The sequence below is a fragment of the Ambystoma mexicanum genome, unplaced genomic scaffold (assembly GCF_040938575.1).
Source record: "Ambystoma mexicanum isolate Mex_15411 unplaced genomic scaffold, UKY_AmexF1_1 Mex_scaf157, whole genome shotgun sequence".
Lineage (NCBI taxonomy): Eukaryota > Metazoa > Chordata > Amphibia > Caudata > Ambystomatidae > Ambystoma > Ambystoma mexicanum.
The window spans coordinates 179746-204169 of NW_027182388.1; the positions used below are offsets into that span (position 1 = coordinate 179746).

Here is a 24424-nt window from a genome sequence, read left to right on the forward strand (position 1 = left end):
TTGAAAGGGAAGGCATTCAAGAAGGGCCGTCGATTCCCCGTCGCCGAACAGCGAGTCCCTCGAGGTTTGTCGACGCCTTTTCGAGGAACTCGACTCCACCAGGTACATTGGGGGGGTAAAAACATTATAGGGGAGAATAAGACTTACAGAGCAATATATGGACTGGGCTTGTGTTATATCTTTCTTTACAGGTTGCCCAGGTGGGGGGATCTCCACACAGAACTGTGCCTAGTGGTAGGGGTCAGTATTCTGCCTATTGCTCAACCATCTTATTTCCTCTCCTCTCTCTATTGCTGGTTTCCCTCTGTTGGTCTGTGTGACATTGTACAGTATTGTTCATGCACTTCAATGAGATCTAGGGTGGTACCACTTTAGGATTGTAAATATTTGCCATTGTAGATTTTGCCAGAGTACAAAGTGAGTTACTATGATAAATGTACATAACCTTAACTATTGATTATATAAAGATTGTGTTCTAACCAATACAGAGTGTGGATATTCCTTTGTGGGGGCTTGAGGATACACTGTACTTAAGAACCAGCCTGCATCACCTCCTGAGAAGCTAGGCCTTGATTGCTCGACCATTGCTACCGAATAGAGAATCTTGGCTGGGGTCTCCTGTGCCTCTCCTCCACCATATAGGGAGTGGGAGTACAGACACCCCCCACCGGTCGTTGAGGCCCGTCTCTCACACTGGTGGCAAGCGGTGGGATGCTTATGGTTTTAAGAATCAGTGTATAACCGTGCCACTTACAAACGATATTGGCTCTTTATTAAATTAAGGTTTAGTTGTGTACAAGGTAACTGCATTACAAACAATGGAGTCTATTGCGAATGGCAAATTAACTCGGATGAGCTTGGAGGCTCTCCAGAGTGCTTGTGAAGCTAGGGAGTTAGACTTTGTGGAGAAGTCTAGGGCTGAGCTGATAGCTGCCCTGGTGGACTACCAGACTGATAGTGAAACTCTTGATGAGGGGGGGAATGCAACCAATGAGGACTCTGCCCCTGGGGTTTCTGCTGAATCTGTTTCTGGGAATGCCGCCATTCCTGCTGCCTCTATTCCAAACTCCAGCAATTCCTTAGAGCTTGAGTTATTAAGGATGAAATTGGCCTTTGAATACCGCAAGTTGGAAATAGATGCTGAGCTTAAGAAAGAGGAGTTGGCTCAACAAGTGGAGCTCAAGAATAGGGATCTTGAACTCAAAAATAAGGACCTTGAACTCAAGAGGGAAGGACAAGCGTGCCCGAAGGCACCGAGAATTAATTACCCCTTACTACTCTAACTCTAGAGATATAAAGAGATCACAAAAGAAACATCCCCCCAAAGAAGATACTTGAAAAAAACCCTTTGAGTCTTATAAAAGTTTTTAATCATATAAATATTAAAAAGACAAAATCAATTCCTACATCCAGGTCTCAAAAAAGTACAAAAAAACTGAAAAGACATAAAATACACAAAAGAATACATAAATGCGTCAACCAATGACCCTATTTTGGAACAGAATTCATGAGCTATATTGCCCAACTTTGGACATTAGCTAAGGAATAGGTTGTCGACATGTTTCGGCCCACACATAAATTGAACATTTCCTCAAATGTCCATTCAGAAATGAGTACAAAGGCCATCTTCAGGACATATGATTTCTTCACACTTGGTCTTTTGTATGATGTGGATGGAGCATCATGGATCTACAAATACAAACAGGGGAATGCCATTACTTCATATATAACAATTCATACGTTACGTCGTAGTTTTTTAAAAGTGAGACAATTTTACAACAGAGGTACTCCATAGAGCTAAGCTAATAAGTTGATATCAAATAATCAACCTCATTCGTTATGCCAGACATTGCATAAACTACTTTTTTCATGTTAACCTTTTTACAGAAAATTTAGTTAGTGGGTCAGCAGAAGAAACACACTCACAAACACCCTACATAACATTATGTGACACATTATTTCGATCTCTTACTTGTTTCCTCCAAAGAGAGTGTAATTCATCCAGATATTACATAGATATTCAAAGACCACCGTTGTAGGCTGAACACCAACTTCACTGGCAAGGATCACCTTATCCTATAATGTGATAAAGAGGCATGTCTACATCACTGATTTGATGTTATCTAATTAGACTATCTCCTAATTAATAGCCGGTTACCATGGCTCTTGTCTAACAGAAGGAACAGAGCAGTACGTCTTTAACTGTCTTATGAGTATTATTTTATGATATGTTATATTTTTGTAAAGAACCTTAATTAATTCACAAGGGAAAGTGCTTCCGACCTCATAGATACCTAACTATTAGGTTAAAAAACAATTTGTCGTGCACAGAGTTTACATGGCTATGCAGAATCCGGTGTTTAAGCCAAAATATTTCATGGCAATAACTGCCCTGGATGTTGTGCTATCTTTTATTTCATTTAAAATCACTTTTCTTTATATAAATTTTTATTAATTTTGACGGACACCCTTTTCGAAAAATGAATTATACCTTATTATAAATAGATTACTCACAAGCAAAATTGTCGGGAGATTAAGGTGCTTCGTTATGAAGAAAAAGGTTCCCACGCATGAGATGTTAGTGGGTGGATATGTCAGTTCCCACAAGAGAGTGTCCGCAGTCTACAAGGCTGTCAATATCAAGAAAAACAGCTGCAAACACCAAAACAAACGACAAACTATGTTAATCGACTATCAAAACTCACGGAACCCTCCACCGTAGTGCACGAGAAACGAGCTTACCTCTGCATTCGCCGTTTTCATAGACGAGCCGCTCGTCAGAATCGCTTCATTCACAAGCGAGAAAACCGGACTACCCGGATGCCTGATTAAATACGCGAGTGCGTAAAAAGACGTTTGTGGGGAGCCAATAGCCTTTGAGAGAATACGTCATGAGTCAGGACGTGTAAGTCATGTGAGAAATGTTTACCAACTTTATCAAAGCGCTACGCCCGTCTCTGTAACTGAGACCCAGACAAATGGGCTTTTGGAATACTGAATATATCCTCCGATGTCATCTGGGCAAAGAAAACCGTGGCTCAATCCAACAGATACACGACAACAATCACGAACACATCAAAAAGACGTGCCGCTGCAATACATCCACCACAGTCATGAAAATAGATGTATATTTATACACGACATGTGTAAGGAATAGGTTATCTCAAGACTCTGACTTATACCAACTGAACATGATTACAATCTCGGTATCAAACAGTACTAGGGGTGTTATCTTCCACAGTATGACAATTTCAGACATACACCAGATGAGAAAATAATGTGATGCAAGTATTAGGAGCAGATATCAGGCTACAAATTAGTTAATCAAACTATTCCACTCCACAGAAACATTTAAACCCTGATTCACCGTGTTAAAATTGTAAATCAGTCTCTGTTCAGCTGTTGTAAGAGCCAAATCACGGTTGCCACCTCTAGGTAGGGCCGGTATCAACTGAATAACAAACCAAACTAAATCGGTGTAACTATGTTTGTCTTTCGTGTTGCCTTTCTTTTGTCTTATATGAGTCCTTGATAGTGATGTCTATTTAGTATATGTGACCATTATTTTGTGATCTCTTTATATCTCTAGAGTTAGAGTAGTAAGGGGTAATTAATTCTCGGTGCCTTCGGGCACGCTTGTCCTTCCCTATTTCTGGGTCCCGTTTGAGAATTTCTCCCCCGTAAACAAAAAATTTGGGACTGTGCCTTTTTCCTTTTTTTGATTACCTTGAACTCAAGAGCCAGGACACTGAATGTCAGAGGATCCAGCTAGAGTGGAGACTTCAGCTAGAACCAGTGAGAGTGTCAGGTCCCCCGCCACCAAGTTTATGAAAGATTTGGTTGGTGTATTTGTGGAGGGTTCGGATATCCTCCAATGGATTGAAGCGTTTGAAATGGCTTGTGAGATTCATGATGTGGATAAAAGAGATTGGGCGAAGTGTTTGTTAAGCAGAGTGCCTCAAACCGGGTATGACTGTATTCTGAAGCTGAGTGTGGAAGAAAGGGGTCAGTACGAGTGTATGAAGTCTGCTTTGATTGCCAAGTTCGGCAAGACACCTACCCAATACCTTAGAAGGTTCAGGGATTTTAAGAAAAAGGAGAATATGTCTTGGGTTGACTGGGTGAGTGCGCCGCACATGAACATGATGGGGTGGATCGATGGATACCAGGTTAAGACTTTTGTTGAATTGTCCCACCTCTTGTTTTTTGAGCATTTCTCTGAAGCCTGTTCACCAGAGCTGCGTCAGTATGTGGCTGACCAGAACATTTTGGACCCCTTTAAGCTGGCTAGGTTGGCTGACAAGTGGGTCTCCCACCGGGTGTCCCCTAAGGACTCCAGTGGGAAGGACAAGGACAAAGAGAAGGGGGCCTCTCAGAAAGCTGAGGAGTCCCCCAAGCAGTCACAGTCGGGTAAACCAAAACCTTCCTCTCCTTAGACCCAAAAATCTAGTGGGGATAAGTCATCTGGGGGTGGGAATAAGAGTAGTGGTCCACCTGCTGCAAAGCAGGCTCCCAGTGGTTCCAGTACCGTACCCCGCACTCCTGGCGCTTGTTGGGACTGTGGGGCTCTGGATCACAGAAGGGGTGACCCCAAGTGTAAAGGTAAGGCACTTGGAGTACAGGCTGTCAGCCTGACCTACCCTTACCCCGTGTCTGAGGTGGAGGCCACTGTCCTCCCCTCCTCTGCCGGGATCACATTTGGTGCTCCGGTAGAGATTTCCTTAGTGTCCCTTGGGGCCTGGGACCAGCACGCAGAAGTACTAGCGACTATCCCGCAGAACACCCGTAGGTTTTTGAGAAGTGTCCTCTTGAATGGCCAGCCTTCTACTGGCTTGAGAGACACTGGGGCAAGCATGACAGTGGTGGACAGGACCCTGCTCAGGCCAGAGGACTATGAAGGTGCTCCTCTGCAAACCACCAGGTTAGCTGGTGGGCCTCCCAAATTATCACCTGTAGCCTTAGTCACACTCATGATTGGCGACAAGACAGCGAAGCTTCCTGTCCTGGTTCAGGACAATGTCCCTGCTAACATTTTGTTAGGGAATGATCTAGTAGAGTTAGGGTTGATCTCGGATGGTCTTCCCATGACTGCTGCTGCAGTCACTAGGTCACAGGTGACACCGGGTCTGGCTGTGGGTCAGGTACCCGAGCCAAAGGCGAGGCCTAAGGCAAGAAGAAGGAAGACCAAGGAGGCCACCTCTGTGGAGGGAGCACCTTCTCTTCCTGCTGTTCCGACAGCACCCATTGGGATCCATGCTCCGGACGGGCTGGGTCCAGTGGAAAACCCAAACTCAACTCCTTTGGGAGAAGGGGCAGAAGACTCTCCTGTGGGAGAGGTTCTCAACCCGGAGGATCATCCCGACCTTCAATGCTTGTTAGCTGAAGGGGGGCCCTCCCGGGCGGACTTCTGTAAGGGACAGAGAGAGTGCCACTCTCTCGAGGGACTGAGGAAACAGGCCCTGGCCCAGGCACAAGGAGAGGTGCCTAGGAATTTCCGGATTTATTGGGAGGGTGAGCTCCTTGTTAGTGAGCCCACTAAGCATGAACCTGGTGCCCGCAAGAGGTTGGTGGTACCCCAGGTTTACAGGCCCTTCCTACTGCAGTTGGCGCATGAGGTGCCCTTGGCTGGTCATCTTGGGACCAAGAAGACTAAGCAGAGGCTCTCTGCCCATTTCTACTGGCCACGGATGGGAGTAGAAGTGGAGTCCCACTGCAGGACCTGCCCAACTTGTCTGTTGTCTGGCAAGACTGGAGGCAGTGTCATTGCCCCACTGCAGCCATTGCCAGTGGTTGGCACCCCATTTGAGAGGGTGGGCATCGACATCGTCGGTCCCCTTGACCCTCCCACTTCAGGTGGACATCGGTTCATCCTGGTCTTGGTAGATCATGCCACCAGGTACCGTGAGGCGATACCCCTTCGGACGGTTACGGCCAAGGTGGTTGCCAGGGCTCTCCTGGGCATTTTCACCCGTGTTGGATTCCCCAAGGAGGTTGTCTCTGACAGAGGATCCAACTTCATGTCTAGTTACATGAAAACCATGTGGAAAGAGTGCGGGGTAACCTACAAGTTCTCCACCTCTTACCACCGCCAGACCAATGGTCTGGTTGAGAGATTTAATAAAACTCTCAAGGGCATGCTAGGGGCTTTGGAAGAACCCCTAAGGAGGAAATGGGATCTCCTCCTGCCATGCCTGCTGTTTGCTTACAGAGAGGTACCTCAAGAGGGTGTTGGTTTCAGCCCCTTTGAGTTACTCTTTGGACATCCCGTGAGGGGGCCCCTCGCCTTGATCCGAGAAGGCTTGGAAGCCACCCCTCCAGGTCCCGCCAAGCAAGTGGGGGACTATGTGTTAGGCCTCAGGCGGAGGATGACACAAATGATGGGTCAGGCAACAGCAAATCTCAAGGCCAGCCAGGAGTTGAATAAGTACTGGCATGACCTTAAAGCTTCGCAAGTGGATTGGACTCCGGGACAGGAAATCCTTGTGATGGAGCCTACAAAGCCTAGGGCTTTGGCCGACAAATGGACTGGACCCTTGGGCGAAGTCAATTATCTGGTTGACATGGGAGCCCCTAGGGTAGCCCCCCAGGTATTCCATGTCAACAGGCTCAAGCCTTTCCACAGGCGAGCAGAGGTCTCATGTCTCTTGCTAGCTTCAGGGCAAGAGGAGGATGAGAGTGAGCCCCTTCCTGATTTGCTGCATAGCAACCCTCAGGATGGCTCAGTGGAGGGAGTACAACTCTCTCCCGATTTGACAACAGAGCAGCAGAGGGCCTGCAGGGCTTTGCTCCAACAGTACGCCTCTCTGTTTTCACTGACACCAGGCCTTACACCGTGGTGTAAGCACGAAATTGACACTGATGACAGTGTACCTGTCAAAAGCAGGTGCTACCGTATGTCAGATACCGTCAAGAACCACATCCAGGCTGAGGTCGCCAAGATGTTGGATCTGGGTGTTACTGAACCCTCAACCAGTCCCTGGTCCAGTCCAGTGGTCCTTGTCCCCAAGGCAAGTTCCCAGGCGGGTACCAAGGATTGGAGGTTCTGTGTCGACTACCGAGGAGTCAATGCCGTCACCAAAACTGACGCGCACCCATTGCCCTGGGCTGATAAGCTCGTGGACACCATCAGTGCTGCCAAGTTTGTGAGCACCTTTGACCTTACTTCAGGCTATTGGCAAATAGCTCTGACGGACCATGCCAAGGAAAAGACGGCATTCTCCACCCCTGAGGGACTCTACCAGTTTAGGGTCATGCCTTTTGGGTTGAAGAATGCCCCTGCCACCTTCCAGAGATTGGTCAACCATGCGCTCAGTGGGCTGGAAGCCTTTTGTGTGGCTTACTTAGACGACATTGCCGTTTACAGTTCCACCTGGGAAGAGCATTTGACACATCTGGATAAGGTGTTGCAGGCCTTGAAAAGGGCTAACCTCACTATCAAGGCCACCAAGTGCCAGATAGCTCAGGGGAAAGTTACCTATCTTGGTCATGAGGTAGGAGGGGGTCAAATCCAACCTCTCTCCAGTAAAGTACAGGATGTACAGAACTGGGAGACTCCCACTACTCAAACCCAGGTGAGAGCCTTTTTGGGCCTCACTGGGTACTATCGCAATTTCATGGCAGACTATGGAACCATAGCTGCACCCCTGACAGCTCTAACTTCGCCCAAACAGCCTAGGAAGGTTAATTGGACCGAAGACTGTCAGAGGGCCTTTGATGGCTTGAAAGAAAGTCTGTGTAGGGCACCTGTGTTGAGTGCGCCTGACTACAGCCGACCCTTTATCGTCCAGACGGATGCCTGCGACACCGGAATTGGAGCTGTCTTGTCCCAGTTAGATGACAAAGGGAGAGAACATCCTATCATATTCATCAGTAGACAACTCAAGGGTAGAGAACTTAGGTGGGCTACTGTTGAAAAGGAATGTTTTAGTATAGTTTGGAGCCTTAGGCGTTTTAGGCCCTACCTTACGGGGTCCACCTTCAAGGTCCAAACAGATCATAAGCCCCTGAAGTGGCTTATGCAGATGAAGGGTGAGAATCTGAAATTGCTCAGGTGGTCGATTAGCCTGCAAGGGCTAGACTTCACCATAGAGCACAGACCAGGGAAGAGTCACGATAATGCAGATGGCCTTTCCAGAAGGTATGTTGACCGTCTGGATGAGGGTGTCTATCCTGTGGGAGATTAGACACCCTCCACCTCAGTCTGGGGGGGGCGACTGTGATGTTGAAAATGCATCTGAGGGACAGGGCCTCTGAATCCTTGTCCTATTACTGTTTTTATCGTGTGTTCTGTCATGTTTTCTGCCCAGGAGTCCATGTGGGACTCCTGGCAGTGCAGCTCTCTTTTGGTTTGGTGAACAGACCCATGGGATACCCTTATGGCACCCATGGGTAGGGGTACAACCCTGTGCCCCTAGTGTATGTTTTTGGGCACCTGTGGGTGGCCCACAGAGCAGGGTATGGGCTGGTGGCAGCTCCATGCTGAACTTGACAGGTGCTCTGGGTGTCCTCCATTTTGGGATACCCAGGCCCTGCCATTGGGATCAGTTGATTCCTGATAGAAACAAGATGGCCCCTGTGGCCTCTTGCTTTCTATTGCCTGTTGTCTTGTTTTTCCCAAAGTCCTGGGAAGCCCTGACTCTGTCCCTTCCCCCTGACTGGCTGTTGGGTGGAAGTTCCATATATGGTGTTGTTGTGAAGGCCCAGCTAGACTGACTGGAGCCTTCCCATTGACTGTATGTTGTGGGTACCTCCTGTGGGTGGGACCTGGGTGAATGGAGTGGGTGACCAATATGCACTCCTTGTTGTGGTTGTCTGGTTTCTGGCATGTGAGACAAAGACTGAGACAGCCCTGCCCGAAACTGGCCTGAATGCAGTGTGTAGTGTTGAATGGCTGGGTACTTGTCCCAATCCACATTCCTTGTTGTGGGTGTCTGAAAGGGAGGAGTGTGGCCTGAATGCACTGTGTGCCTGATTGGCTGACTGACTGCATGAATGCCCTTCTGTGTGATTGGCTGCTGTGTGTGTGCCAGCAGTGTGGATGAGAGACAGGATAGTATATCTGGGGACCTCTCACCACTGGAAATTGTTCAGAAGCTGTGTCTCCACTCAAGAGTAACTGGAACTGCTGATCCTCGACGTCCAGCTGGAAGAAGAAGACTTGCTGCTGCATTTGCTTCGACAGATCTGAAGGTTGCCGAATTCGTCGAGGACTGATCCGAGAGAGGACCTGGTAAGGCGTCCTCTTCCCGTGCTCCGAGGGACCATCGAGCACCGCTGAATCTTCGCTGAAGCGCCCTAGAAGTCAGACCCTCGAAAGGCTGCCGACCCGAGACGGGACCGCCGAGGAGATCGAAGTGAAGCACCCGGACATCGACGCTGTCGAAGTCCATTGCCGTCGACCAGGGTTCGCAGGTTGGTGTAACCGCTGGAGGCCCGTCGAAGTTGTGTTGCCCAGCCGTGGGAACCACTTGACGCCGTGCCGCTCCTTTGCCTAAGAACATTCAATCGAAGGACTCTCTCGACCGCTTCGTCGACCGCTTATCCTGCCGGAGAAGTCGAGGACGACCAACGCGCCGAGGAGAAACCTGCCGGTGGGTTTCCCGCCACCCGACGACCTCAAAGACTCGGACGACTCGACGCCCTTGCTGGGCTCCCGTCTCTACAATCTTTGCGGTCCAGAACTATTGTCATCGAGGTGCCCCGCACACCTCCGCCTTGCAGGACGCCGACGCCCCGACGCCGACGAGCACCGCTCGGACGAAGCTGCCGCCTCTTCGACATCGTTCTACCTCGTTTGTCGACGGACGTTCGACGCCCCGTGCCTCCCGCTTGAAAGGGAAGGCATTCAAGAAGGGCCGTCGATTCCCCGTCGCCGAACAGCGAGTCCCTCGACGTTTGTCGACGCCTTTTCGAGGAACTCGACTCCACCAGGTACATTGGGGGGGGTAAAAACATTATAGGGGAGAATAAGACTTACAGAGCAATATATGGACTGGGCTTGTGTTATATCTTTCTTTACAGGTTGCCCAGGTGGGGGGATCTCCACACAGAACTGTGCCTAGTGGTAGGGGTCAGTATTCTGCCTATTGCTCAACCATCTTATTTCCTCTCCTCTCTCTATTGCTGGTTTCCCTCTATTGGTCTGTGTGACATTGTACAGTATTGTTCATGCACTTCAATGAGATCTAGGGTGGTACCAATTTAGGATTGTAAATATTTGCCATTGTAGATTTTGCCAGAGCACAAAGTGAGTTACTATGATAAATGTACATAACCTTAACTATTGATTATATAAAGATTGTGTTCTAACCAATACAGAGTGTGGATATTCCTTTGTGGGGGCTTGGGGATGCACTGTACTTAAGAACCAGCCTGCATCACCTCCTGAGAAGCTAGGCCTTGATTGCTCGACCATTGCTACCGAATAGAGAATCTTGGCTGGGGTCTCCTGTGCCTCTCCTCCACCATATAGGGAGTGGGAGTACAGACACCCCCCACCGGTCGTTGAGGCCCGTCTCTCACACTAAGAGTGTCCATTTATGCCATAAGGTCGATCAGCGCTGTTTCAGTCCCATGTTGTTGGCGCACCAAGTACGAGCCAAGTACTGTTTGCTGCCTGCTGCTCGCTGCTACCCCGCTTTTGGATCACTGGGAACAGCTGGGAATTGCTGCCGCCACCGCTCTACAGCCTCGTTTGGCCGGAGCAGCTCTGGTGCTGCGGCATTGACTTTGCCTTGGGAGGACGTCTTAGCTGGTAACACCAGCCTGCCTGACTCTGAGGTGATTGTGCACTCTGTACTTTATGTCTGGAGCCGACCGAAGTTGTGTGCCACTGCAGTTGTGTGGCCTGCTGTTTTGTGTTGGCACTCCGGTTGGGTACTCTGTGTGTCTAACACCCATTTTCTATTACTTTGAAGGTATTTTCCGTTCGAGGTGGCCCTGCCCCCTCCTGGACGAGTGACGTCTTCTGATCTCCTTCAAAAAGCCATTTCCCCGCGCACCAAGTACGAGCCAAGTACTGTTTGCTGTTCGCGGTGTGCGGTGCGGGGTGTCGTAGCCTAGGACTCCATTCCCCTGGATTTGCAAATCTCTCACCCCAAGCACAGTAGGTGCTACGGGCCCTGGTGTTGGGGGCAAAGTCACACTGTGCGCCGGATCGAGCCCACAAGCATCCACCTACTGCCTTAGGAGACTGCGGGCTGTATGCCTTTGATCCTTGTGCTTGTGGTGCTCCTGGGTAAATTCTGGCGCCTGGTCTTGGCTTCCCTCAAAGAGCCGGGGTATTGATAAGAGAGGAGTGTTGTATTGGGGTTGGGCTCTTTTGGGCATACGATTTACTATCACTGCATAACCTAGTTATGTCACTTGCTATGGGTAATTGTACTTTGTTTTCCCTCAACTTATAACTGGCTTTAGTTGGGGTTGGTTGTTGTTTCCTTTATACTTACCCCATAGTCCTGCAGTAGTTTTGCCTGTTGGCTTGTGCTTCAGGTGTAGACTATGAGACGCGCTTTGAGAAGCAACTCCAAGTCTGAAACTATTCCTAAAGCTCAGAGGAAATTGGGGAGGTCTAAATTGCCGATTGGCACCCCTCCTCTTTCACTTTCCCACAAAAAATTGCTCCTATCGATGCCATCCTCGCCTGATGTAGAGGGGGCAGCGCCAAACCAAGAAGAGGTTTTGGATGCCCCTAGAACTGAGGACTTAGTCCCGTGCTTGGAGTCTTTGATTACAATCTCTCCTTCGGCTGTGATGCTCCCCACCTTTTCGGTGCAAGACGCCAATGATAACGACGAGGTGGTGGCTTACGACAGGGCGCATGTTCATGATATCAGTTGTACTCCTAGGTTCGACCACGAGGGTTTCCCTCATGTGTCTGATACCTCAATGTTAGCTCCGACAATTATGACTGAACTGGGAAAACGGGTGAGGCGCTCATTGGGCCCTTCCTCTCCTGCCTCTCGGTCTTTTCCCTTTCGTGAACAAGTCCATTTTCATCTCCCGGACGAACTAAGCTGCAAAAAAACCAGCATTTTCGATAGAGACCTGCTCTCCACTCCCGTGAGGGGAGAGGGAGGTGGTGCGCCCTCACGCTACAACAACACACATGGTGTCCATATAGACCCACCCGGGAACCTCTTGCCCCGTGCACTCGACGTCCTGAATCTGGGCAATGACGAGGTTGGCTCTATTGCATCTAAAGAGGAGGCACGGTCCTCTTCAACCCTAGAGGACTCACTTGCTGGTACTTTCCCAAATTATCTGTTCAACTTTCCTGTCATCTCGCAAATACTTAATCTCCTGGACAAGGGCCACAAGCTTACTCACTGCACCCTGAGGGAAATGCAAGGCTCTTTAGCCTTTATGAAAGAAAAGATGGCTAAATTGGAAGGCTTCATCTTTGTGGAGGAACAATCCAAACCATTTCACTTTGCACAATTTGAAAAAATGTTGGCTAATGTTGTAGTGCCAACTCCACCTGCTCCTACCCTGCTTGTAGTACGGTCACAAGGCTCTCAGACGGAAAAGGCACATTTAAATGCCCACTTGCCTCAAAGATCGCATTTGCAAGTGTTGCAAGGGGACCCAATGGCTGGGTCTCAACAGCCTGATGTTGAGGCCATAGATCTGCTCGATGTAGCCAAACTCCAACATGATCGTCTTCTCCAGGTTGGGAACATATTGTTCAAACTGGTCGCAAAGTCTCAACCTTTGGAAGATTCCGCCAACCCATGTGGAGGAATGGAGCTCGACAATAGGGCTGATCCCACACCTGACAGTCCTCCTGCTTTGACAGCTAGCATAGATAGCCAGAGCATCTCAGACCCTGTTGGTCCCTCAGTGCCATGTGAGATAGTGGTGACACAATTAGAACACGAGGAAATGTATTACCCATCTCGAAAGGCAAAGAAGTCATTCTTGAGAGCTCAAAAACGCCTAAATCTCGCAAAGGCCTCCCAGAAGAAAGGGGCAAAGAAAGTGCTCAATGTTCCGGGCACCCACTCTGGTAAAGCAACTACTCCTGACCTGAGCACTGGGAACAGTCAGGATGACCAGGCCTTAGATCTTCGCAAACTGAACGATGAAAGTAAAAAACATCTACAGATTAATGCCATAAAATGTGATAATGTGCAAGTGCCGTCCTCTAACCCCCCAAGGACTCCAGCTGCCAAGACTCAACCGCAACTTCACTGCTTTTTTCCTAATATTGTAAGCAAAAAAGTGGTTATGCGACCCACGGGTGAATTAAAATCTGTAACAAATCCAAAATTGGACATTGAGTTGCCGATTGTGGCACCAAATTTTGTGGACCCGCACGCCGACTTGGTAGGCCTTGAACCGGCCACTCAGTGGCGTCAAGAGGAGGCTGCCATTGCTCGCAGCCGAGTGGATGGGCAGGCCTCTTTGGTTTTGCCATGAATCACGCACTGCGATGAAGAACTTGCACAAGAGACCCACCTGGAGGAGCTCTCTGCAGACACTTTGTCTTTTTCGGAAACCTCCAAGGATATGAAGGTTATACTTGGCTGGGTTAGCAACCCAGGCATAAATGGTCTCGCCAGGATTAACAGGTCCTTTTTGATGAATTCATTTTTTCAGATTCCTTCGTTAAGAAGTTTATCATCAAAGGACCTGGATTGGGTAAAGATTCCTTCCCACAACAACTACAGAGTATTGTGTAGAGTCCAATCCCAGATAATAACAAAATTGATTTTGGACTTCACCGATGACTTTGAATTATTGGGTCTCACTCCTTGCCCGTTTACGGATATGGAGTGTGTTTGGGATTTTCTGGACTTTGTCACACCAGTCCCTACTGCAAGAACGGAAGGCTCTGCAGTGGCTCCCCTCGAGTCCCACGCCAACCAACTAACTCTGCAACTTGCCTCCCTTACGCAAGCGCTAAGTGGCCTGTCATAGCTGGAGCCACTGATGAAAGTGGCAGCTTCTATGAAACCTCCTCCATTGGACTCATAACACCAGGGGATTTCTATCACATCCTGGAATTGCTGTGGTGCAACTAATCTTAAGACTTGGCATCACCAGGGAGATCCACAGCAAATGATTGAGATTTTAATGTTACAAGAAACAATGGCGCTAGAAGCTCTCGTGCTGGATGGGTATATTTGCTTCAGCGCCCACGCACGACGTACCTGCCTTGGACATCCAGTTGGAGGCATTGCAATACTTATCTCCAACACCCTTAAGGTGGCCTCATGCATTTTGGAAAAAACTGAATCATGCATTCTGGTGGAGTTAACATTTGATGACTGCAAATTCACCTCTCTATTTTTGATGTCCATATATTGGAACCCAAGTGCTGCCTCTCTGGACCTGACCCTAGAGGAGCTGGTCCTGGGCCATGTAGCGCTTTTTTGCCCCAATCATGAAATCATAATTGGGGGCGACCTAAATTCATACTTGGAATTGGAAGGCACCTCTCAACCTTCCGCCTACTCCTCCTCTTATGCACTCCAAGCCTTTAGTAGAGGCAAGAGATGGGCCAGTTTCTTTGAAGCGTGGGGCATTTATCCCATCCAAATTGCCCCCGAGACCACCAAAAATTCTTGGAAACGTGGTACTTCGTCATCTCTTATCGACTATGTGTTTGCATCAGTGGCATGCTTCGGTCTGCTTGACCCCATCAAAATTCTGAGTGTAGGAATGAGTGACCATCGGATGTTGACCACTTTCTACACCTGAGACTTGAAGCATATGAAAACCTGGAATCTGCCGCTATGGGGGAAAGCGACAGGCACACTCTGTCCGTTAGATGGAATTCCACTATTTGTCGCAAAATGGTGTTTCGTGTAAATCGAGACCTTGTCGTGTCCCATGACAAGCACCTAGCACCGTGGCACAGGGAAAGAATCATCAAATTAAATCTGAAGATGATTCGCTCGCATTTGGTGCGCCTATCTAAAGAAGGCAGTGAAAACAGGCGTCCAAAAGCTGCAAGCCCTCACCTGGCAGAGGTGGCTAAACTCAAAACTCAAAAAAACAGCGAGTTGCGGATCTTGAAAGGTAATTCTTCGAGCGCAGCAAACTTGAAAAGAGAAAAAAACTTCACTGTGGCTCGCTTCAAGTCAAAGCTAAAGTTACTGCGCTACGCTGCTTACAACCTGGCTAATCAACAAATGGTTGAACTGCTATGTACGAAAAACACGAGGGAGCAATGGTCCATTTTACGAAAGCCCTTGGGCAAGGCAGACAACCGCATGATGGCATCCATTTCAGGCACTAAATGGCGGTCGTTCTTCCTTAAGAAATATAACCTACCGGAAAAACACCGAAGGTTCGAGTGTCTGAATTTACTGTTGGAATTCTCTTCCGTTTGCCCCTGGGAAACCAAGGACATCGTTTGGGCAATCTCGTCCTTGAAGTTTTCCAAAGCGGCTGGGCCCGATGGGCTGCCACCTTGTGTATACAAGGATGATCCCGAGTTCTGGGCCAGGTACTTGCTCCCTTGGTATCAGTCAATATACCAATCTAGGAAAATTCCTCCCTCCTGGCTCTCGGCAATTGTAATCCCAATTCACAAAAAGGGTGCCTTAAATGCCCCGGCAAACTTTAGGCCAATAGCCTTAATTGACATCTCAGCAAATAATTTTGCACGGCTGATTTTTAGTGAATTGGAATCTTATGTTAACAATGCCAATATTCTCTCAAAAGTCCAGGTCGGTTTTCCCAGAGCCATGGGCACGCAGCTTAATGCATCAATCATTGCCCATCTATTGTCAACATCACGCGCTCAGCCAAATGGGACGATTTACATGGCATCCTTAGACTTATCAGCAGCGTTTGATAGCGTTTTGCGAAATCGTCTCTGGCAGGAGATGCTGTCCTATGGCTTCCCCTCTGAGTTGGTTGCGATCATAGCGGCGCTCCATCAAAATACTTCTTATAGAGTGCGCATCAACCCTGAGGGCCTTCTGTCCGACAGTATCCCGACAAGAATTGGCGTGAAGCAAGGCTGCAACTTAGCTGCGATACCTTTTAATCTGTATCTGGCCGACATTGAGCAGCTATGGGAGGGAACAAACACATTTGCGGTAAACCTAGGCAAGCTACGTCTTCACTGTTTGGCATTTGCCGATGACCTCATTCTATTTGACAAGGTCCCCTTCGGGTTACAAAACAAACTTAATATCTTCCATGAATATTGTATTCAGAACAATTTAACTATCAACCCAGACAAATCTCACATAATAGTCTTTTCATCTAAGAAGAAACACTTGAGATTTAAGTATTTCGTCAATTCCCAACCAATTATAATGAGGGAAGAGATTATGTACCTGGGGTACCATATGTCAAACGGCATGTCTGTCGGCAAGTGGCGTCTCGTGTTGGCGACCAAACTCGACCAGCTGTTTGCACAAATGAGGATTATCTTCTCGAGGCACTGTAAATACTCGCTTTTACCTCTACTTCACTATTACACCATGAAAGTAGAGCCTGTTTTACTTTACTCCTTGGATGCTTGCCTAGTAAATCTGGGCCCTTTATTAAATTTCCTCCAAGGTAAGATTTGGAAAAGGGTATTAGGCCTTCCGGGCTACCTGCCCAATCCAATTCTTATACACGAATTGGGTCTATACCCTTTAGCAGATAAACATGATCGGCGTATGTTAAATTCCTTTAACAAAATGATCTCGCCCCCAGTTAATTCCTTATATGAGGACTTTAGCCTAATGCTAATTGAAGAACATCCTGCCTCTATTCTTGAATTTAAGTCAGATATGTTGGCGATTCTAAAATCTGTGAATATGACGCAACAGGACTTTATTGACTTTCCACGAAAAGTCAAAGCTCGATTTTATAGGAATGCATGGGCACTTAATGCAGACTTAATTTCAGGATATTCTTCGTTTCACACCTATGCCAAATTCAGGCAGGCTGTCTTGCCTCGTTTGCCCTACCTACTGTGTTTTCCTGACCATCACGCAAGAAGGACATATATGAGATTTCGGCTGGATCTCATCGATACGGGCTCCCGTATTTGCGATTGGTCAGGATACAAAGAGCTGCGGCAGTGGGATTGCTGCCGATTTTGTGCTAGGGTGGGGGAATGCGAAACCTTGGAACACCTGTTCATGTATTGCACCCATTTCGATCTTAGAAGGTTCCGTTGTTTGGGAACTTTTTTGTTTCAAATTCAAGCAATGAGCGTCTGGTTTGGTTGCGTTGTATGTGGGGTCAGTCCAACTCCATCATGCTTGCTACAGTGAGACTTGTGAACATGATTGAGAAAGTTCTCTTGCCACTAAATAATTCAATGTATATGAGGAAGGCTATAGACGCACCACTGGTACATTTATAGAATTTACTTATACCAACAAATGAACCATTGGCATCAAGCAAGCGACCACTGGAAAAGGTGAAGCAACCTGTTCTTGTTCTTGTCTGTTGATTCCATTTGTTGCTCATGGATGCCACTCGCTGTGATGCTGATACGTTTCTTTTTCCATATTGGCATGCAAACAATATAATGATAACGAATACTGTGAGTGGTCCTTTAATTGTAAGGGACACTGAGAACACGTCTTATGATCTCATTGAATTATGAGTTTGTTGTATTTTAACTTTAAATTTGCTGATTACAAGCTTTGTTGGATCTAAAGCTTGCATTGTACACACCAGCATTTGTGATTTGTATAATCTAGCACATTGTGATTTTTACTTTGTAATGTGTAATGGTATTTATGAATTATGTTATGTATTTAGGGAGGAACATTTTTTGTAAAGGTGTCAAATTAACTTTTTGCTACCAAAAACAAATAAAAAAAAAAGTGCCGGGTTGTGGTCTGAAGCCAGACTGGCGGACTCCCAGGAGGTGGTTTTGTTCTAAGTAATGCTGTATTTGAAGGTAGGCTACCTTGTCTAAGATGTTAAGCAGGAAAGGCACGTGGTGATGGGTCTGTAGTTGGTAGGTATAGAGGGATCCAGAGATTACTTTATGAGTAGTGGGAGAACCCATGACTCTTTGAGGTTGCTGGGGATAATCACTGTAGAAAAGGTGGTGTTAATGAGCTTGGAAATGAAGGGTAATCGGTCTCTAGCTGCATCTTTGATGATTTGTGAGGGGCATGGATCACCTAGCAGTTTGACGGTTTAAGAGTATGACTTTTTCGACTTCTAAGCTTTAGAGAAGTTAAAGCGGTGTGAGGGTTTGAGTGTGGCTTTTTGTATAGGCGGTTGGATTTTTTGATTGATTGATATTTTATTTCTATCGCACTCGTACACAAGTGTTTCAGAGCGCGACAAGGCAAGGGAGGGGAACAGGGAGAACAAAACAGTTATCTTACTAGGCCCAGTGACATTGAGAAAGCGCAAGTGCATGGGAAAAGGGGGAGGGGGAAAGTGCATGGAAGGGGGGAGAGGTGGAAAGTGCGAAGCAGAGGAGAAACATATAAATAACAATAAATAAATAATAAAGGCAACAAACAGAGGTAATGCAGCCAGCAATTTGCAAGTGCTAGGTTTAAGGCAGCAGACAGGGTAGGTCCGATAAGTGCAGGAAGAAAAAGGGGGGGCTGTATGGGTACAGATATAGACCCCAGTGCTAGGGGTGACCCGGAGGCAGTGTGGGAGGGTGACAGGATGAGCAGTAACCTGGGCCCAAAAGACAGAGGGTGGCCAGGTGCACAGTGCCAAGAGAGAACAGATCAGCAGGGGAGAGGGGGAGCGAAGGCAGAAGAAAAGAGGAAGGTCTTGAGGTGCTTCCGGAACCAAAGATGGTTCTCCTCAAGTTTTAGAGTGGCAGGGAGGCTGTTCCAGAGGGAGGTCCCAGCCGAAGACAGAGATCTACCCCCAGCTCGTTTCTTAGAAAAACAACTGACCCTGAGTGAGTTGGAGGTAGAGGATAGCTGAAGGTATTTTGGAGCCATGCCCCAGAAAGCCTTGTGGACAATACAGAGGGTTTTGATTTTAATCCTTCCATCCACTGGGAGCCAGTGAAGAGATTTCAGAGCGGGAGAGATATGATCCCAGGGCTTGAGGCCAAGGACAAGTCTCGCAGTCCTGTTCTGGATTATTTGCAGAGGGCGGAGAGTAGAGGCAGGTAGATTTAGAAAGAGGCTGTTACAAAAGTCCAAGCTAGAGAGAACCAGAGCTTGAGATACCATGAGCTTCTGGGGGAAGGAGAGGAAAGGCAGAGTACCTCTGAGGAGGTGCAGTTGGAAATCTGACCTCAGATGTGGGCGGAGAAGGAAAGGGTGGAGTCAAAGATGACCCCGAGGTTCTTAGCCTCGCAGGTGGGGGCAGGAGGAGGGCCAAGGGAGGCCGGCCAGAGAGTGAGGGGAAAGAATGGTGAAGGTGTGCTGATGAGGAGGATCTCCGTCTTGCTGGCATTCTGACAAAGATCATTGCTGGCACACCAATCTTGAATGGCAGTTAGGCAGCCAGAGATGAGAGAGGGAGAGGAGGTGGCAGAGGGCAGCCTGAAAATGAGTTGAGTGTCATCAGCGTAGCACTGGAAATTTGAGCAGAAAATGGCAATGCAGTGGGCGAGAGTTGCCAGGTATCGGTTGAAAAGCCAGGGCGAGAGGTTAGACCCCTGGGGAACACCACAGGTAGAGAGGAAGATAGATGAAAGGAAGGACCCAAGTTGGACTGGGAGGGTCGATCTGAGAGGAAAGAGGTCAGCCAGGCCAGAGCCTGATCAGTGATACCAGGTTTTCACGGAGACGGTTGAGCAGGATGGTATGGTTGACCGTGTCGAAGGCAGAAGAGAGATCGAGGAGGATGAGGACAGAGGGAATGTTAGAGTCAAGGTTGGTTAGTAGATCTTCACGGATGTTTAGGAGAGCAGTTTCCGTGCTTCTGGCAGCTCTGAAGCCAGACTGGTGGTCATGGAGACAGCCAACATAATTGGAATGAAGGTTAAGCTGAGAGATGGCCAACTTTTCCAGGAGTTTGCCAAGAAAGGGAGTAATGGAAATTGGGTGATAGTTAGCTGGACAAGAAGGATAAGCTGTGGGTTTCTTGAGAAGAGGATGCACAAAGGAGTGCTTCAGAGGGGAGGGGAAGGATCCAGAGGCAAAGGAGTGGTTGCAAAAATCAGCAAGGGCCGGAGCGAGGGCATCAATGTGGTCCTTGATGGTTTTAGAGGAACAGGGATTAACCTGTTTTGACGAGGCTTTCATAGATCGGACTTGTCTAACAACCTCGTCAGGGGTGAAAAGAGGAAAGGACGAGAAGGATGGTGGGAGGGTGGCTAAAGGAGGGTCAGCAAGCACAGATGGAGAGGAAAGAGGAGGAGTGTGGGTGGAGAGGGGGGACAGGATGTCCTGTTTTTTTTTTTTAATGAAGTGAGAGGCAAGGGCTGTAACGCTCACCTGATTCTCGCAGAGGCGCCGGTCTTGACTGGGCAACTACCGTATCTTCAAAGGTGATGTGTAGCACCCGGTTGGCTCTTTGGGCTGGACCTCTGTGCACTGTATGCCTGACTTCAAGAGTGAGATGTCTGCAGATAGAAAATATGGGATTAATGAACTGGGGTTATTGGGGTGTCCCTATCTCTTCCCTTTTTTGTTCTCCTGTAGACCCCCAAAGGTTAACGCTCTCACCTTAGGTAAGTGAATGCCGAGCTCTCCATCTGCCTCGGGGCAGGGTGCTGTAACCAGTTTCTTCACTGGGTAGGTAGCGCAGGCCTCTTGACTTCAGAGGACTGCTGTCCGTCGTTTACTGCACGAACGGTAAGTTTCGAGTAATTCTATTGTCTTTAAAGTCTTTAGTAATGATGTCTCTTGTTTTGCAGGGTTCCGGCGATGGCGGATGACGGGCTGAAGTGAGTTGAAGATGGAGTCCGTGTGATGAATAGAAGCGCCTGGAAGCACGTAAGTAAGCGCTTGTTGCCTGCTTCACGATGCGCTCTAACTGTCTTTTTATTTTGCAGGTACGAGTTCGGAGCGGCTGCAGGGTGCCGGAATACCCACTGGGTTAGATGTGGAAAGGAGTAATGGCACGTGAGTATTAAAGTTCCCCAATGTCTTTAGACGCACCTTGTTTTGTTTTTCAGATGCGGGATGCAGCGCCGAAGGCCTCCGGAGCGTGCAAAGAGTTGGTAAGCTTTTGTCTTTCAGATGCCGGAATGCAGTGTGAAGACCTCCGGAGCGCACGAAGAGTAGGTAAACCTTTGTCTTTCAGATGCCGGAATGCTAACCTGTTCTTTCTTGTCTTTATAGGTGTTGCTGAAGACTGGATTCACGATGGTAAGCCTTTTTTCCTTAGGCCCAGGATCCGATGCAGAAGACACGATGAGCGTTCTGCTGCAGAGGATGCAGAATAACGCAAATCAAGATTCATCCACCGGGTGTGGTTTAAATAGCCTCCTGTAGTGCTTAGGTCCCTCCTTCCACAGCCACGCCTAGGAAAGAAAAGAGTTCCTGCCTTCCAGAAGAGTTCCAGTGTTCTGAATCTAGGGAGTGGCTCCTGCCCCACCCAACAGGAAAAGTAGTTCCAAACAGAAGAGGATCAGAGGCTCAACTGGCAGGCAAGTAAGCAGCATGGTCTGCTGCAGGTAAGTCCACCCAAGCATTATGAGCCCGGCGCTTCCAGCGCTGGGACTGGGCATATTTATGAGCCTGGTGCCAGTGGCGCCAGGACTGGGTCCAAAAGGTCCCAATTGGGACTGGTTGGCACTCGGAACCTGGGTTATGGATCTGCTTCCAAGGGAGTTGGGAAAACCCTGACCTTTTGGAAGCAGAGATCATGACAAGGGTGTTGCAAAGAGCCTGGGAGGCAACAGGAGGGGTAGAGACTGCAGCAGGGTTGGCCAGCTCCTTGCAGATTTTAAAGAGTTCGGCCAAGTTGTTAGATGCCGCAGAGACACGAGCTTGAATGTGGACTCTCTTCTTGGTGAGGACAGAGAGTCGGTATTGCCTTTGTAGCAGGCGACAGGCCAGTTTGTCAGAGGACGAATAGGAAGTCCTCCATTTCCTATCAGCAGCCCTACACTTACGTTTAAGTGTAGCTAGGTCAGAGTCATACCAGGAATTGCACTTGGCTTTGGACTTCAAACAGATCCTCATGACAGGGGCAAGAACATCAAGCGTATCAGAAATTGAAGAGTAGAGCAGAGACAGGGCTGTATCTGGATGAGAGACAGCCAAAGGTGGAGGGGGGAGAGAAAGTGGCGGAAAAAGCCTCAACTGACACACGCTTCATGGGCCGGATGTCTGAGAAGGTAGGTGGCAGTGTTGGGGTAGGCTTGGCTTGGGGGGAAGAGAGGGAGAGATGAGATGAGAGGAGGGAGTGATCGCTCCGGGAGAGAGGAGTGGTTAGAGGGATGGAGAGGGGGAGGTCAGAGGAGATCAAGACATCGAGTGTGTGCCCTGTAGAGTGAGTCGGGCCAGAGGGGAGGATGGACAGGGAGAGGGAGTCACAGAGGTCACGGAAGAGTACAGAGGAGGAGCAAGGAGAGTCTAAATGTATATTTAGGTCACCGAGGAGGAGGAGTTGAGTGGTAGAGGCTAGGAGGGAGGAGGAGAGGTCTGCCCACACAGAGAGAAATGAGGTGATTTGACCAGGAGGCCGGTAGATGGTAACCACAGTAAGAGAATGGGTAGGCGAGAGAGAAAGCCTACAGACAAGGTATTCAAAAGAGAAGTAGGTCTGAGTGGGAATGATAGAGGCAGGAATCCACTCAGAAATGATCAGGGCTACCCCTCCCCACACGACCGGGAGGATCTGGGTGCTGAGAGGATCTTGGCAAAGGGTTTAGGAAGCACTGCACAGCAAGATGACAATATGGGAGCAACAAGCAGAAAGAACAGTGATAGTCAAAGGCAGTAGAAGTGAGTCCATAAGGAGGGAACTAACCCATAGTTCTGGAGGTGGCAAAGTCAAGGCAGTCCAGATTTCTTAGAGGAGAGAGGTGGCCGCATCATTGTGGTTAAGGTGCAGGGAGGACCCCAATTAGTGTTCTGGAAGTGGACAAGGAGCAGACAGGGGCCTTGGAAGTGGGCCTTTGCTGAGAGGCCCGGCTGAAGCCTGCCGGTCCCTGATTGGATGGAAGAAAACACTCAGCAACCAATGGGAGTGCAGCACAGGGAGAGGTGATTCAGCACAGCCTGTCTACACAACAAAGAAAACCACGGCTGATGGCTAAGAGAGTAGGGCAGAGAAGGGTTTCTTTTTTGTTGGTAATCTTGTCCTGGAGGGCTGTTACTTTGTTGGAGAGGCTGTTTTGGATGCTGGTGCACCAGTGTTAGTCCTTCGCACACATGTCTAGGACTCGTATGGGGGTTTCCAGCTTTTTAAGGATGGTCAACAGTTCTTTTATGCTGGAATTGGCTTGAGAGATCCTTTGGTTGTAGGAATCTTGCTTGGCTAGAATGATTTCTTTCTTATATTGGGAGGTTATTTTATTGAGGTTGATCTTATTGTTGTCTGAAGGTGATTGTCTCCATGTCTGAGTGATTTCAGGTATGGGCAGAACTATGTGTTTAGATGCCTTTTTGGCTTACTTTCTCTTAGTTTAAGTGGGGCGATGGAATCTAGTGCTAATGTCATTATTTTGTTGTATTCATCTACGAGGGTGAAGAGGATCAGTGGATTCTGAGAGAGAATTCAGGGTCGGAAGAATAAGAGGGATGAGTTTATCGGCTGTGATATTTCTTTTGTTCCTAGTGGGGATAAAGGGGGCTAGAGGGTTATTGGAGGGAGTTGGAGTTGAGGGAGAAGGTTAGGAGGTAGTGGTCAGACCATGGCTGGGGAGAGATGATGGTGATGAAGGCATGGCAGTTATAGTCCGCCACCCAGTCAAGGGTCCTCCCCTGGTTGTGGGTAGGAAGGGTCACTTTTTGATTGAAGCCTAGTTCTGCCAGAGTGCCAGCAATAGGTGCAGCATGTTGGTCTTTACGGTCTTTGAACTCCAGGTTGAAGTCACCTAGGAGAAGGCTTTGGGCCGTGTTTTTTAGATTGTCAGATAGGATGGTAGTTAGGTCCTCCTCAAACGAACCCAGGGGACCGGGGGATCTGTAGAGAGGGTGGATCGAGGGGGTTTGGGAGTTAGCGTTGGGCAATTTGGCTATGAGGGATTCACAGGAATCAGATTTGTCAGATGGGGCAAGTCTCATGTTTTGGCGATTATGGTGAAGGCCTCCGCCTCGGGTTTCGGTTCTGGCAACTCTGAATATCGTATAGTCCTCTGGGATTGCTAGCATGAGGGCAGGACCTGCTGCAGTGTGGAGCCAGGATTCTGCGACGGCTAGGAAGTCCAATTTTTCTAGCTGGAAGAGGTCTGCTATTTCTGTGGCGTGAGCTCTATAGATCGGGCATTTATTAGGGCATCTCTGATGTGTGGGATATTGGTCGCAGTAGGTGTTACCAATGTGGCTTGATTATTAAGATTGTAAATGGGTGGGAGGAGTATTGACTGGTTTGTGCAGTTGGAGGTTCTTGGGTGAGGGTGTTTGAGGGA

General features: G+C 48.3%; 1 protein-coding gene across 3 annotated transcripts in view; it reads right to left on the reverse strand.

Moving 5' to 3' along the window:
* The window catches only part of LOC138554389 (zinc finger protein 271-like), a 189199-nt gene that overhangs the window by 160296 nt on the left and 4479 nt on the right, over window positions 1-24424 (reverse strand). Inside the window, exon 2 of one of the 3 annotated variants that reach the window (XR_011297399.1) lies at window positions 1348-1689. The exons of the other annotated variants lie outside the window; for them this stretch is intronic. The gene's annotated coding sequence lies outside the window, so the exon portion shown is untranslated. Of the gene's footprint in view, window positions 1-1347; window positions 1690-24424 lie in introns of those variants that run through there. 3 annotated transcript variants of the gene reach the window in all.